A 13,510-nucleotide genomic window follows, 5' to 3' on the forward strand; every position below is an offset into this window, starting at 1 on the left:
TTTGAGAAGACTATCTTCTTCTTGAGGGGAAGGAGCCATATTCCCTCTCCAGTATTTTTTTAGAAATTCCCTGAAAAAACAAGAGATAAGGGGGTTCGATAGATGGAGGATAGTGACAAGGGCGTATGTAACAAGCTCATTGAGAACTTACTGCACATAAGGCTTCACTTCATCAAGGTTCAACAACACATACAACATGACAGTGCGCCACTCATCATGCTGCAAGGTCTTGGTGCCCGATGTGCTTGCCTTTCTGAGTTGCCCTTTGAAAAGGCTGAGGTTTGATGAACTCTCGTCCATGTTGCAACGAGGGGGACGATTGTGCACGCTGGGAAGGCCATCCTTATAGTATGCTATTGTGAAGTTTGACATCTCCTCCAGAATGAATGCCTCTACCACAAAAGCCTCAATTTTGGCTTTATTTCTACACTTTTTCTGAAGAATCTTTAGACATCTCTCAATTGTATGGCACCAATGGGACTGCACAGGCCCCCCCATTCGTGCCTCATACGGTAGGTGCAAAATTAGATGTTGCATCGCCAGGAAGAAGCCGGGTGGAAAGATCTTCTCCAACTTGTAGAGCAACACAGGTGCCACTTTCTCTAAGTCATCAATCACGCCCCGAGATAACTCCTTGGCATAAAGCTGGTGAAAGAAATAGCTCAACTCTACTAGCACACACCACACATGCTCAGGGACGTATCCTCGGGTCATCGCAGGAAGGAGCCGCTCAATCCATATGTGGTAGTCATGACTCTTCATCCCTAAGACTCGCATAGTGGATAAGTTCACTCCCCTACTCAAATTTGTCACGTGCCCATCAGGAAACATTAACGTCTGGATCCACTGCAGTACTTCCTTCCTTTGGTCCCTTTTCAAGACGAAATCAACCGGAGTCCTTCTCCATTTCTTGCCGGACGCAGGGAGGCTTCATCACTTGCTTTGGCCTATCGCACATCGTTGCCAGGTCTAGTCTAGCCTTAACGTTGTCCTTTGACTTATCAGGAATGTCCATGAGTGTTGCAAAAAGCGCCTTGGCGATATTCTTTTCTGTGTGCATTACATCAATGTTGTGTGGAACAAGAAGGTCATTAAAATAGGGGAGCCTAGTCAAGCCCGATTTATGAGTCCACTGGTGTTCCTCACCATATCCAATAAAACCACCATTCTCTTTATCATCTTTGAGAGCCTCTATCTCAGCACAGGACCTCAGCACCAGTCATCATCTAAGGTGCAGGGTCGGTGACTTGAACCCCTTTCCTAAAGTTCTTGACATCTCGTCTGAATGGATGGTCAAGAGGGAGGAATTGATGATGTTGGTCAAACGAAGAAAACTTGCCACCCCTCTTCAGCCAAGTGAACCTCACAACTGTCTTGCATATTGGGCATGGGAACTTCCTGTGAACACACCATGCGTAGAATATGCCATACGCCAGGAAGTCATGCAGGAAGTAGTGGTACCACACATGCATTGTGAAGTTCTTCTTTGTAGCTGGTCGTATGTCAGTACCCCCTTTTCCCAAGCAAGGATCAATTCATCAATGAGAGGCTCCATGAACAAACCCATCTTGTTCCCCGGGTGTCCTAGGAATTATCAGTGACAAGAATACGTTCTTAGGTTGAAACATGACGCCGGGGGGCGAGGAGATTGAGGGGGATCACGAACACAGGCCAACAAGTGTACGAGGCTGCTAGCAATCCATAGGGGTTGAACCCATCTGTTGCCAGCGCTACACGTACATTCCGAGCCTCCTTAGCTTTACCATGATGTATGCCATCAAAATGGGTCCATGCATCGCCATCCGATGGGTGTACCATCTTGTCAGCATTGTATCTTTTGCCATGTTTGTGCCATGTCATCTGTTTCGCGGACTCCTCTATCATGTACAGCCGTTGGATCCTCGGTATGACAGGAAGGTACCATAGGACCTTCACGGGGATACCAAGCTATTCCTTCTTGCCATCACTAGTGTCGACCTCCAGATACCTAGAGGATTTGTACTTTGGATAGTGCGTTGCTTTCTCATGATCTTTCCTAAATAGGACGCAACCATTCAGACAAGCATGGATGTGTTCATATGGCATTTTAAGGGCATGAAGAAGTTTTTGTGACTCGTACAAGTTCTTCGATAGAATGTGACCCTCCGAAAGCAGGGATCCAACAACTGCCAACATACCATTGAAGTTGTCTCGACTCATGCTACACTACGACTTGAATGCCATTAGGCGTCCAATGGCATCCAGTTGCGAAACCATTGTCTTTTCGTGAAGGGGCTTCTGTGCCGAAGACAGCATATCATAGTACGCCTTTGCGGATTCCTCTGGCTTGTCCTCTAATCCTTCATCGAACCGTGCCTCCTGAAAGTCATCCATCCAGTCTGCTACCCCCTCATCTCCATCAAAAGCCTTGAGGCATGGTCTCACCACCTCCTCTCTAATATGATCGGCTTCACCATGGTGGATCCAGCAGGTATAGTTTGGCATGAATCCATACTTGCAAAGATCTTCCCCCACGTTCTTCCTATTCTTTCTTACACGGTTGTCACATTTGCTGTAGGGACACGGCATTTTACTCGACCCTCTAGCAACCTTGCCAAATGAATGCTCTAAGAAAGCATTAGTCTTAGTCATCCATTCTGGGGTCATACTTGCGTGGCCCGTGTACATCCAATCACGGTTCTCCATCCTCTGGCATATACATATGTAAGCGAGTAATATAACCAGCAATTGCATCTGCACGACGTTCCTACCATCTAATAGGTGAGGATAGGTCCTAATCCCACCCGCGGATGCATAGATGAGGTCAGTTTCAATGCTTCGCTCCTATCCGAGATAGAATTTTGGTAGCACCTCCTCGCTGTTCTCTCAATACAGTCCTGCAAGGGAGAGTGTGTATCCAGAGAACAACAGGGAGGTGATGCCGAAAGTCTATCTCGGACCAGAGCGAACCATGGAAACTAACCTTATCTACGCATCTGTGGACTGTCCAAAATACGTGGACAATCCAAAAGAGATACGGTCGCAGATATGCAAAGATCTGTATACCTCCAACCGTATCTCTTTTGAACAGGAGACGCCTAACTGGGCTACGTGACCATATAAAACATGCATGCAAAGGAGGAGGGGGTTATACCTAGGGTGGCGGTGGAGTCAGGCTAGCGGGGCAGTGGCGTGTCGGTGTAGTGGCTGAGGCGATGCGGTGCAGGCAGACCAGCAGCGCCGATGAAGACGATCAGGGTCGCCGAGTCCCTCCCACGGGTCCTTCTCCTACATAAAAAGGCAATAGGTTAGAATCCATTGAAAATTTTGGCAGCACCTCCCCTGCACGGGGAGGTTTCCAAAACCTACAAGAAACGTAGGCGCGATGGCTAACAACCACATATATACCAAACATAGGCATGAAGGTCAACAAACATATATATACCAAGACGAGCCATGTACTTTAGTTCTCTTTCCATGCAGATGAAAGTATCGAAGTAGTACAACAACAAGTACTACTACCACTACAACTACTACCAACACTAACACTACTACTACTAACACTACTACTATCACTACTTACTACTAACAATACTACTAACACTACTAACTACTAACTACTACTACTTACTAACTACTACTAACACTACTAAGTACTACTACTAACTACTACAGGTGTAGGGCATACTTTCGTGACGAGAATGGCAGCGACGAGGGTCGGCGACGACGGCGGGGATGACCGCAACGGCGTGAGGGTCGACGGGCCTAGGCCGGCACCTTCCTTCTCCTCTCCTTCTCCTTCTCCTCCTCTCTTCTCCCCTACCTCCTCCTCCTCTCTTCTATAGTGGCGCGGTGGCCGGGGCGGGGTGGTGCGATGGCTGGGGTGGGGAGGCACGGTGGCCGGGGCGGGGAGGCGCGATGGCCGAGATGGGCGCCGCGGTGCAGTGGCGGTGGCTGAGGGAGAGAGAGGTGAGAGGGAGAGAGAAATGAGAGAGCGAGACAGAGAGCGAGACAGAGAGCGCGCCGGCCAGGCACGGTTGAAGGAAACGGTGGCTTTGCCGAGTGCCAGATCGGCGGCACTCGGTAAAGTCAATTTTCTTCACCGAGTGTCGTGATCTGGCACTCAGCGAAGTTTTAAAAAAATTTCGGCAGCTCTTTGCCGAGTGCCAGCTGGGCGGCACTCGGTAAAGTTATTACTTTGCCGAGTGCCAACCCTAGGCACTCGGCAAAATAATTTTTTTTTGTTTTTTGCCACCAATTTTTTTAAAGCTTTAGTACACTACCACAAAACATGTTTAAATTTGGGACATTTTCATTTCCTTTTGGCATATTTCTATAGTTTATTTTGTTTTGTTGAATTTTTCTAGAAAATGTAAGCTTGAACTGCAGGTGCATCGAATAATGGATTACATTCGTTCAAAAAATGTTATCCTTGTTTCTTAGTGTAAATTTAGGCTAAATCCAGGAACTATCTCGAAATTTTGATCAACGTGCTCACGGGGCAACGTCGCCAACTTGCGTGGGAGTGGTTTTTTAATTGTATAAAATACGAATGAATTCCAAAAATCATGAAACTTGTCGAGTTGTCACCATATCGTATGTGTATGCCGTGGAAAAAATTTGAAAAAGTTTCGAGCACGTTGTCATGTACGATGCTCATAAACCAGAACATCTCCACATGTGATCAGGGTTCTTGCCTTTCTCTGCACGTCTTCTGGTTCCTTCCGAACGGGGTGCCCCCGGTCGGATGGCTCTAGTTGGCTCTTAGTGCGCTGGTCAGAGAAGAGCGGTGAGCAGGGTTCCCACGAGCCCCGGTCACAGGGTCGGAGTCGCTGGGGTCAGAGTAGGAAGCAGAGTTTTAGGCCTTCTGATTGGAGAAACTGCTTGGAGACGGCCGGTGCCCGAAGCGAGCGCTCCGATCGGAGAGGTGGGCCAAAGAAGCTGACGAGCGGGCACTTGTTCTTTTGGGTAGACCTTCCGGTCGGTGGCCGGACTACCCTTCTGGCCCGTTGTGTTTTAGACTCTTGGGCCGGCCCATGAACTATATGTTGTTTTCCTTGGCCGAGCCCGGGCGTGGAAGCCGGTCCTCGAGGGACCCCGGGTTTATGGACCCGGCAGGAGCCCCCGAGCCCCCGGGCGATTTGAGCCGAATTGTCCGAGGGATTTTTTGTCTTGCTGGCTAGTGCGCGTGAGCGCACCCGCGGGTGTAGCCGCCGAGCCCCCGGGTGGTTCGAGCAGAACCGGCTGGGGGGTTCTTTGTGTTTTGTGTTGTTTCTGTGGGTGCGCGTGTTTTGAGTTTTGAGACATAATTTTGTTTAACCATGGCGTCATTGTGTAGCTAAGGTGTTTTTAAGCACGGGGATTGGATTGAGGTAGAACTTACTGATCCCGGCATCGGTGCGCGCCGAGGATCGGGCGAGGATGTTTAGTTTGGACGTGATAGAGCCTACTGATCTTTGGCGTCGATGCGCTCTGTGGGATCAGGTGAGGCAGAATCGTGAGTAGACCTAGGCGTCGGTGCGCGCCATGGGATCAGGGCAAGGTGGAATCGCTAGTAGACCTAGGCATCGGTGCGTGTCATGGGTCGAGAGTTAGTTTTAGTTAGTGAAGCCATTACGTGAGTTCGGAGTCGCAGTCCCAAGAGCCATAGCTGGATGTCGCCGATCCAGTCGACATGAGTTCGGAGTCACAGGTCCCTAGAGCCATAGCTGGATGTTGCCAATCTAGTCGACGCGAGTTTGGAGTCATGGTCCCAAGAGCCATAGCTGGATGTCGCCTATCCAGTCGACGTGAGTTTGGAATCATGGTCCCAAGAGCTGTAGCCGGATGTCGCCTATCCAGTTGATGTGAGTTCAGAGTTGTGGTCCCAAGAGCCACAGTCGGATGTCACTGATCCAGTCGATGTGAGTTTGGAGTCGCGGTCCCTTGGCATTTGAGCCCCCGAGCCTTGTCGAGCCTTCGCGGGGGTTGGTGTGAGTCATTTTGCGCTACCCAATCCGGTTCCTCACAACCGAAGGGGCTGAGTTTCGTCGCCTGTTCTGATCGCTCGGGCTAGAAGACTAGCTCAGTGAGCTCGCTAACAGGTGTGATCGAGCGGAATCCGGGTCCGTCGTTCGTGACGGGGTCGGCATAGCCCTCTTGTGGCATTCCACTACTCCTTTACCTACAGCCCGACAGATGCCTAGGTCGTTCCATAGACCGACCCGGGTGGCCTAATGGCCTCCCCTCGATGGAGATTTTGTGGGCTTGGCAAGAGGTTTAGGATCGAATGAGAAGGTTGAGATGACCCGGTTTGCCAGACCGGGCGAAGGCCGCACGGTGCTCGTCTATGGTTTTCTCCCCTAGCTCTGTTTGGTTGCTCATGTCGAATGAGGCAAGCCACCACTTCGTTGCGCAACACAGAGCGTTTTGGTGCATTTCGCTGCACGTGCGATGCTTAGTTCCCGAGCCCTTGGGCGGTTTATGCCCTAACCGTCTGGGGGGTTCAGGCGTATGAGATGAATGCACGTATGGATGTATGAATGATTTGTAATGAAATAGAGGGGGTTTTGGTAATGTTTACCTTGACGACTAGAGTGACAGGGCTCGGAGAGCCTGAGTCAGAAAAGTTCGACTATGACTCTAATGACCTGAGTGACAGGGTTCAGAGAGCTTCAGTCGGAAATGTCTGACCGGGACCTATGCTCATCGTCTGTGATGGAGTCGGTGTGGCCTACAAGGGGTGCCCCTTCGCTTCCATACCTGTCAGTCGGTGTCTATCCTTACCTATCGTTCTGGTTCCTTTAGGTCTGGCCTGGGGAAGTGGGGAGCCGCCCATGTGCGGTGGCGCTTTGGTTCTTGTGCCCATCATGTGGTAGTGGTTGATCGTGCGGTAGTGGTGGGCCATGGCCAGGCCATGTCCCGTCTGATCAGGAGTCGTTCCATCGAGCAAGGCACATCTTATCTGCATTAAATGAAAGAGAGAGAGAAAATCTCGCCCTATCATTTTGGCTTCCCTGATCGGTGCGTCCCTCCATAACTACCGCTCCCTTTTCCTTAAGTAGGAGAGGGGAGAGGGTTTTCGTTCCGCTCTCTTGCCTATTCTTCATCTGCCGTCGCCTTCTCTCCTCCTCTTTGCCATGAGCGTTCCTGAGAGCTATGGAGGTTTCTAGGAAAGAAGGGGAGAGAGCAAAGGAGAAGAGAGGAACTCACTGAAATGTTGGACTGGAGGTTGTCCACCGTGAGGGCGTCGGTGCTGGAGGCGTTCATCATGAAGGGGTTCCTACCACTGTAGGAGGTGGTGCACTAGAGGGTCATCGGGAAGGAGGAGGAGTTCCCGCAACCTCGTCCTGATGAGGTGGTGTCTTTCCTTACCTTCCATGAGCGTGGGTTAGGATACCCCGCACACTAGTTCCTACATGGGCTCCTCAATGAGTTGGGTCTGGAACTACAACACCTCAATCCGATGAGGGTGCTGCACATCGCTGGCTTCATCATCGTCTGTGAGGCTTTCCTCAGGATGGAGCCACACGTGGACCTCTTCTGGCTCTTCTTCTCTAGGAGAGCCATGGCGGACTGGAGTTTGGCCGAGATCGCTTCGGTCGGAGGCTTCGCCCTATAGAGGAAGCCACGCGTGGGAGGCTCGTATCCCATGTACTCCCATGTGACTCCAACTGGGGATGGCATGGGGAGTGGTTCTACATTAGGAATCCGGCAGGGGCGCCGTTTTTGGCGTTTACCGATGGGAGGCCGGTGAAGTAGAAGAGTTGGTCGTGGGGCTACGCCCACACGGATAGGCACAAGGTGGAGGCCATTGAGGAGGAGCTCTGGAAGCTCGTAAGGGGTGGCCTCGATGAGGTGTGGGTGTTCCACACCCTTTACCACTGTCGGGTCACGCCGTTGGCGGAGAGGACACACCCGATGTGGAAGTATGATGGCCTATCGGACCTAGACCGTGCGTCACCGGAGGAGCTATCGGACGATGAGATCTGGAGTCGCATCGACCGAGTGCTGCAGCTGAGGCCCAAAGAGACGGTGGTGGGAAAACCCATACCATTTAATGCCTCAATCGTGTCCACGCTGGTACGCTCCCTTACTTTGCTCGTGCTTTTCTCCTTTGCCCCTCTTCTTTTTTTATTTTCATTCATTCATTCCATAGGGGCTTGGGAGGTACAAGTCTCGGCCGCACCTTCCCAAGGGGCCGGTGGGTCAGGCCCGACATGTTGCCAGAAGGAGGCGACAGACGCTCGAAAGAAGAAGAAAACCAAGGAGGTTTATCGGAAAGAAGAGAAGAAGAAGGAGGTCGCCCGGCGCATGAGAGACGGGGAATGTGCGAGCGACGTTGAGTTAGAACTCGCGTCGGATGATCCTATGGATCTAGACAACATGGTCTTTTTCGATGAGGAGGAGAGTCGAGAGGTCGTTGTGACCTTGGTGGTGCATCGTGACCCTATGGCAACGTCTGCTGGTGAGAAGCAGGAGGCCACGCGACGCATGGAGGTTCCTACGTCAAGGAAGCGTGTGGCATGCGTGGACGCTGTTAGCGAGCGAATAGTGAAGCAGACACGGTCACCGTGCCCCTCGACGGTGTTGCTAGCTCCGTCGTCGCCTGTGGCGGACGTGGCTGGACAAGCCAGGTGGTCCGAGGGGTGGCCCAGCGAATGTGTGGCAACAGGACCGGTGCCATGGCCCAACTTGCAGCCGAAGGAGGCCCCGCCTACCATGGGTGTGACCAAACAGTCTGGCCAGTCCGAGGGGCAGACTAGCACCCGGTCGATGCGTGACTCATAGTTAGGGGACGCCTTGCCCTCTGCTCTGGTCGGGGAGCCCTGAGCCAGAGGTCGTAGCGACCCGTAGGCCAGGCAGGAGCGGGCTGGGATGACTCTGACCCCATCTAAAGCGAGGGGGTGTGGGTCGCAGTCCGGGAGCAGTCCTCATCCTATGAGCCCATCATCGTCGGAGCCTGTTTTTAGAGTAGTGTCGCTCTCCACCCGGTATGTTTCTTTTTTGTTGCTTCTTCGACTTTTGGTGGTCGAGTCTTTTTGGAGTGTGGCTTACCCATGATTTTTGTCAGTGGCCGGAGGACACCGGGGTTGAGCGTTGCCCTAGCCTTCATGAAGGAGGTTTGGAGGCCCACCCTATAGTGTGTTGCGGCGAGCGAGGGGGGCATCAGGGTGGCGGCGGTGAAGCCTTCCCTCCCAGGGGTGGTGTCCCCCGAGGCAGCTGCTGGTAACATGACAGCGGTGGCGATGTTGTTGGCAGCGATCCTGATGCTAGTGGTGGAGGTAACCCTTGCAGCCCCTCCTCTGTCGGTCGTGGTGGAGGAGACAAGGGGGGACGAGCTCCCCACCTCGTCAGGTGGAGGGCTGCACGCCCCGTCCCTGCCATCAGAGCCGAAGTCGCAGGAGGGAAGCATGGCTAGAATAGAGTTGGGACGCCAGGTGGTGTCTCATGCAAACGTGGTGGTGGAGATTCCATCTGACGACGAGGCGGATACCATGGTGGATCTGCCGGTGTCGCCATGGGAGCTGGCGGTGTCGCCACGGGAGCTGGCAGTGGTCCGGTTGGAGGCTGGGCCCTCCAATAGTTCGTTGAAGGGTGACCTAGAGTGGCCCTTCCTCGAGGACCCATCGAAGGTGAGGTTCGTCCTCCGCGATTCCTGGGAGCACCAGCTCTAGGACATTTTTGGGGGTGAAAGGTCCTTGTTTGGTTTTGGTAATTGAGTGACAACTTAGGTGGACTAATTGTGTTTATGTGAGATACACAGGTGATTAGTCCACAGGTACATGTGTGTGAGCAACATATGCCATGGAGGTGAAAATGGCTTGGAGATGTTGCAAAGCTCACACATGTGATGATGAAGGAGCTTAAATGCACATGAGACATGACATTGAGTCATGTGATCAAGGTGGAGAAGATCAAGACAAGACTTGGCTTGATGGACCGGTTGCAAGCGTGAAGGGCAAGTCGAAGGCTTTGGAGTGATGGACCGCGTGGCGGTGAAGCTTGAGCAAGACTTGGCGCCGATGGACGATGGCAACGGTGAAGAGCAAGTAGAGTCAAGATCGATGAACCAATATGATCATGTGATGATATGAAGTGGATCATATCATTGTTGATCGTGTTGGTGCATGTGTTGCATCAACATTGGAGGAGATGGAATGGAATGCGCAAGGCAAAGGTATAACCTAGGGCATTTCATTCCACCGGTCATAGGTGTGTAGAGAAGTTTATGACCGGGTTTAGGATAGATGGCCATACTATCAAGAGGGGCAAACTTGTTTGCATATCGGTCATCTAGTGCCACTCGAGTGATCTAACTTTGCATTGTCGCTAGGATCGAGTGGCGTGGCAAGTTGAGTGGCTAACATCCTTTGGGAAATGATTGTGAAAAGCTAACACACATACACATTGTGGTGTACACTTGGTGGTGTTGGCACATTTACAAAGGAGGTGGTGTTTGCAGGGGTGAGATGGGTTTTGGGTCCCTCTCTCCCTCCCGCCGAGCTTGCGAGGCGGGATTCGGCGCTTTCGGGAAAATGGAATGTCTATTTTCTATTGCGCCGGATGCAAATTCTTGTGGTTAGCACACTTGAGCAAGGGTGAAGAAAATGGAGAAGATGCTGGCGTTGGTCAACTGACCGGACGCTGGATCTGAATGCACCGGACGCTGGCAGGCTGCGTCCAGTCGCACTGACGTGGAGTGTAGCAGTCGCTGGAGTGTGACCGGACGCTGGCTGCGTCCGATCGCGTTCGACCGGACGCGTCCGGTCATGCTCGGGAGCTTACTGGAAACGACCGGACGCTGGGGGTTCAGCGTCCGGTCAGTTGAAGCTGGAGCGTCCGGTCAGGTCAAGTGACCGTTGGAACCGGGACACGTGGTCGTCTGTGGGCGACCGGACGCTGAGGTCCAGCGTCCGGTCAACACGACCAGAGCGTCCGGTCGTCCCGACCGTTGCCCAGTGAAGGGGTAACGGCTAGTTTAGCCCTTGGGGCTATAAATAGAAGTGGCCCTCGGCCATGGCTGGTGTGGAGCACCTCAAGGGACTTAGTGTCCATGCTTGTGAGTGCTTAGGAGCCCTCCATCACACACATACTTGATAGCGATCATCCGATTGTGTGAGTGAGCGATTCTAGTGCGATTGCATCGTGAGGTTGCATCGAGTGGCACTAGGTGATCGAGTTGCAAGCCGGTGGTGCTTGTTACTCTTGGAGGTTGCCACCTCCTAGACGGCTTGGTGGTGGTCTCCGTGGAAGCCCGCAAGAAGCTTGTGCGGCGCTCCGGAGAAGTGCTTGTGAGGGGCATTGTGCTCGCCCCGCGGGAGCCGCGAAGAGCAACTCTAGTAAAGCGTGTCATTGAGCTACCCTCACTCAAGGGGTGGGTTCTTGCGGCGCCCGACGTGCGGGCTTAGCGGGTGATGCTAATTAGCCGCCGAACCACCAAGTGAGCGGTCGACACAACGGGGACTAGCGTGTTGGCAAACACGTGAACCTCAGGAGAAAAATCATCGTGTCAACCTTGTTCTTCCCGTTGATTTGCATCCCCATTACACAAGCTTGCAATTACTTTTATACATATTAAGCTTGTATAGTTGCTCTTGTAATTAGATAGCTTGTGTAGCTTGCTAATTACCTTCTTGCTTGTGTAGCATAGAAGTAGCTCCCTTGTGTGGCTAATTTGGTTTTAGTAACCTTGTTAGTCACATTGCTTAGTTTGTGTAGCTAAGTATTTGTGCTCTCTAATTAGGCATTGGTTGCCTTGTTATTGAGCATTGCTAGTGAGCTTAGTTAGCTTTGTGCTTTTGCTTACTAGCATGTGTAGGAGCTCCCTTGTTGTTTAAATTACTAGTGGCATAGGTTTGTGTGACCTTGCTCCTAGAATTGTTTAGGAGAGCTCTAGCTAGCCCGGCACCTTTGTTACATAATTGTTATCTTTGCAAGGTGCTAGTGAACATATATAGTGGGGTGTAGTCTTGGCTAAACCGTTAGTTTAAATTCCGCATTTGTATCGGTTAGCCGACGCGATTAAGTTTTAGAAAAGACTATTCACCCCCCCTCTAGTCGCCATCTCGACCCTTCAGGGGGGCAAGGGCATGCCGTGGTGTCTGAACTCATCTAGTTGTCCATGAAGCTGGAGAGCGCCCGAAAGCAGGCTCAGTTTGCCTGACAGCTGGTTGAGGTCGACCTACAGCTCGCTGCGAAGGTGAGTTTTTGGTACTTTCCTTGCCCTTTGAAGCTTTCGTCGGTTGTTTTTATCATGCCTGTTTTTCATAGGAAATAAGGAAGGTGTCGTCCCGCAAGTTGCACTTCCTCTAGGCGGAACACGCCTGGATGGCCGAGCTTGAGCACCGGGTGGAGTCCGCTTGCCATGAGTCCTAGGCCCGGGCGGCCGAGATGGTTGCGGCGCAGGCGGAGAAGCAGCGTGCGGCAGAGCGGGCGACTGCTGTCGAGCGAGGGCTTGAGGCGACAAAGGTCCGCTAGGCGGAGACTGAGGTGGGGCTGCGGACATCCCTAGCGAGCATCGAGGTGGTGCTCCAAGAGGCCTTGGCAGCCCTTGAGCCGGATCGAGCCGCCCTGGAGTCGGCACGGAAGGCCCTAGAGGCAGAGCAGAGGGCCCGGTTGGAGGCGGATCGGGAGGTGCTCACGCTCCGGGACCAGGTGATGGGGATGGAGGACGCGAGTGCCTAGCTACATGAGCAGGCAGCTCGGCAGGTAGAGGATCTCTCCACTCTTGAGGCCTCTCATGTTAGTGCATACCTTCTTGGTTTCTCGTGGTGTTGATTTCTTTTCCCCCAGCCTATTTCTAAGCTTGTCGCCCTTCTTGCAGAGCTGGGTGAAAAGGTGAAGGCACTGGAGCGAGACCTAGAGACGACCAAGGCGAACTTCAGCCGGAATGTCGAGGAGCTGGCCAAGTCCCGTGAAGAGCGACGTGCTCTCGAAGGGGAGCTCAGCCAGATCCGCAACACTATCCAGCATGTCATCTTAGAAGTCTTTGGGTCAGCGCCAAGTGCCAGCGCGCCTATGGTTCAGCTGGTGGAGGTCCTGGATGCAGTCAAGGAACTTGTCAGGAGCGGGCTGTTTTATGGAGCGTTGGGGTGTTGACCTCGGTGGCGACATACCACCCGAATTTGGACTTCACCACTATCTGTGGTGGGTATGCTGAAGGCCTGAGCATGGAGGACATCCAGTCAATCGGGGTGAGCCTGCTACCACACGTGTGGTCGGTGTCAGAGCACGTCTCCGCCGACTAGGTGATGGATGTTCGCCATCAAGACATGGCCCGAAGCATGCATGGAGAGGATGCCTCCGAGCCTGTAGATAGCATGGAGCTTGGTTCGGGGGGGGAATGTCACCTCAGCCCTGATCGAGCCAAGCGTCATGCTGCCGGGGTGCGAGCAGCCTACGCCTTCATCGGTCGCGCCGTCAGCAGATGCTGCCGGGTCGGTTTAATACCTTTTTAAATATAAGTAGTTAGTAAAATGTACGAAGTTTAAGTTCATGTGGGGAACCCCTATGTAAAACGTTCGTGTGTGTTTTAATGACTGTAATCGGT

The sequence above is a fragment of the Miscanthus floridulus genome, chromosome 4 (assembly GCF_019320115.1).
Source record: "Miscanthus floridulus cultivar M001 chromosome 4, ASM1932011v1, whole genome shotgun sequence".
Taxonomy (NCBI): domain Eukaryota; kingdom Viridiplantae; phylum Streptophyta; class Magnoliopsida; order Poales; family Poaceae; genus Miscanthus; species Miscanthus floridulus.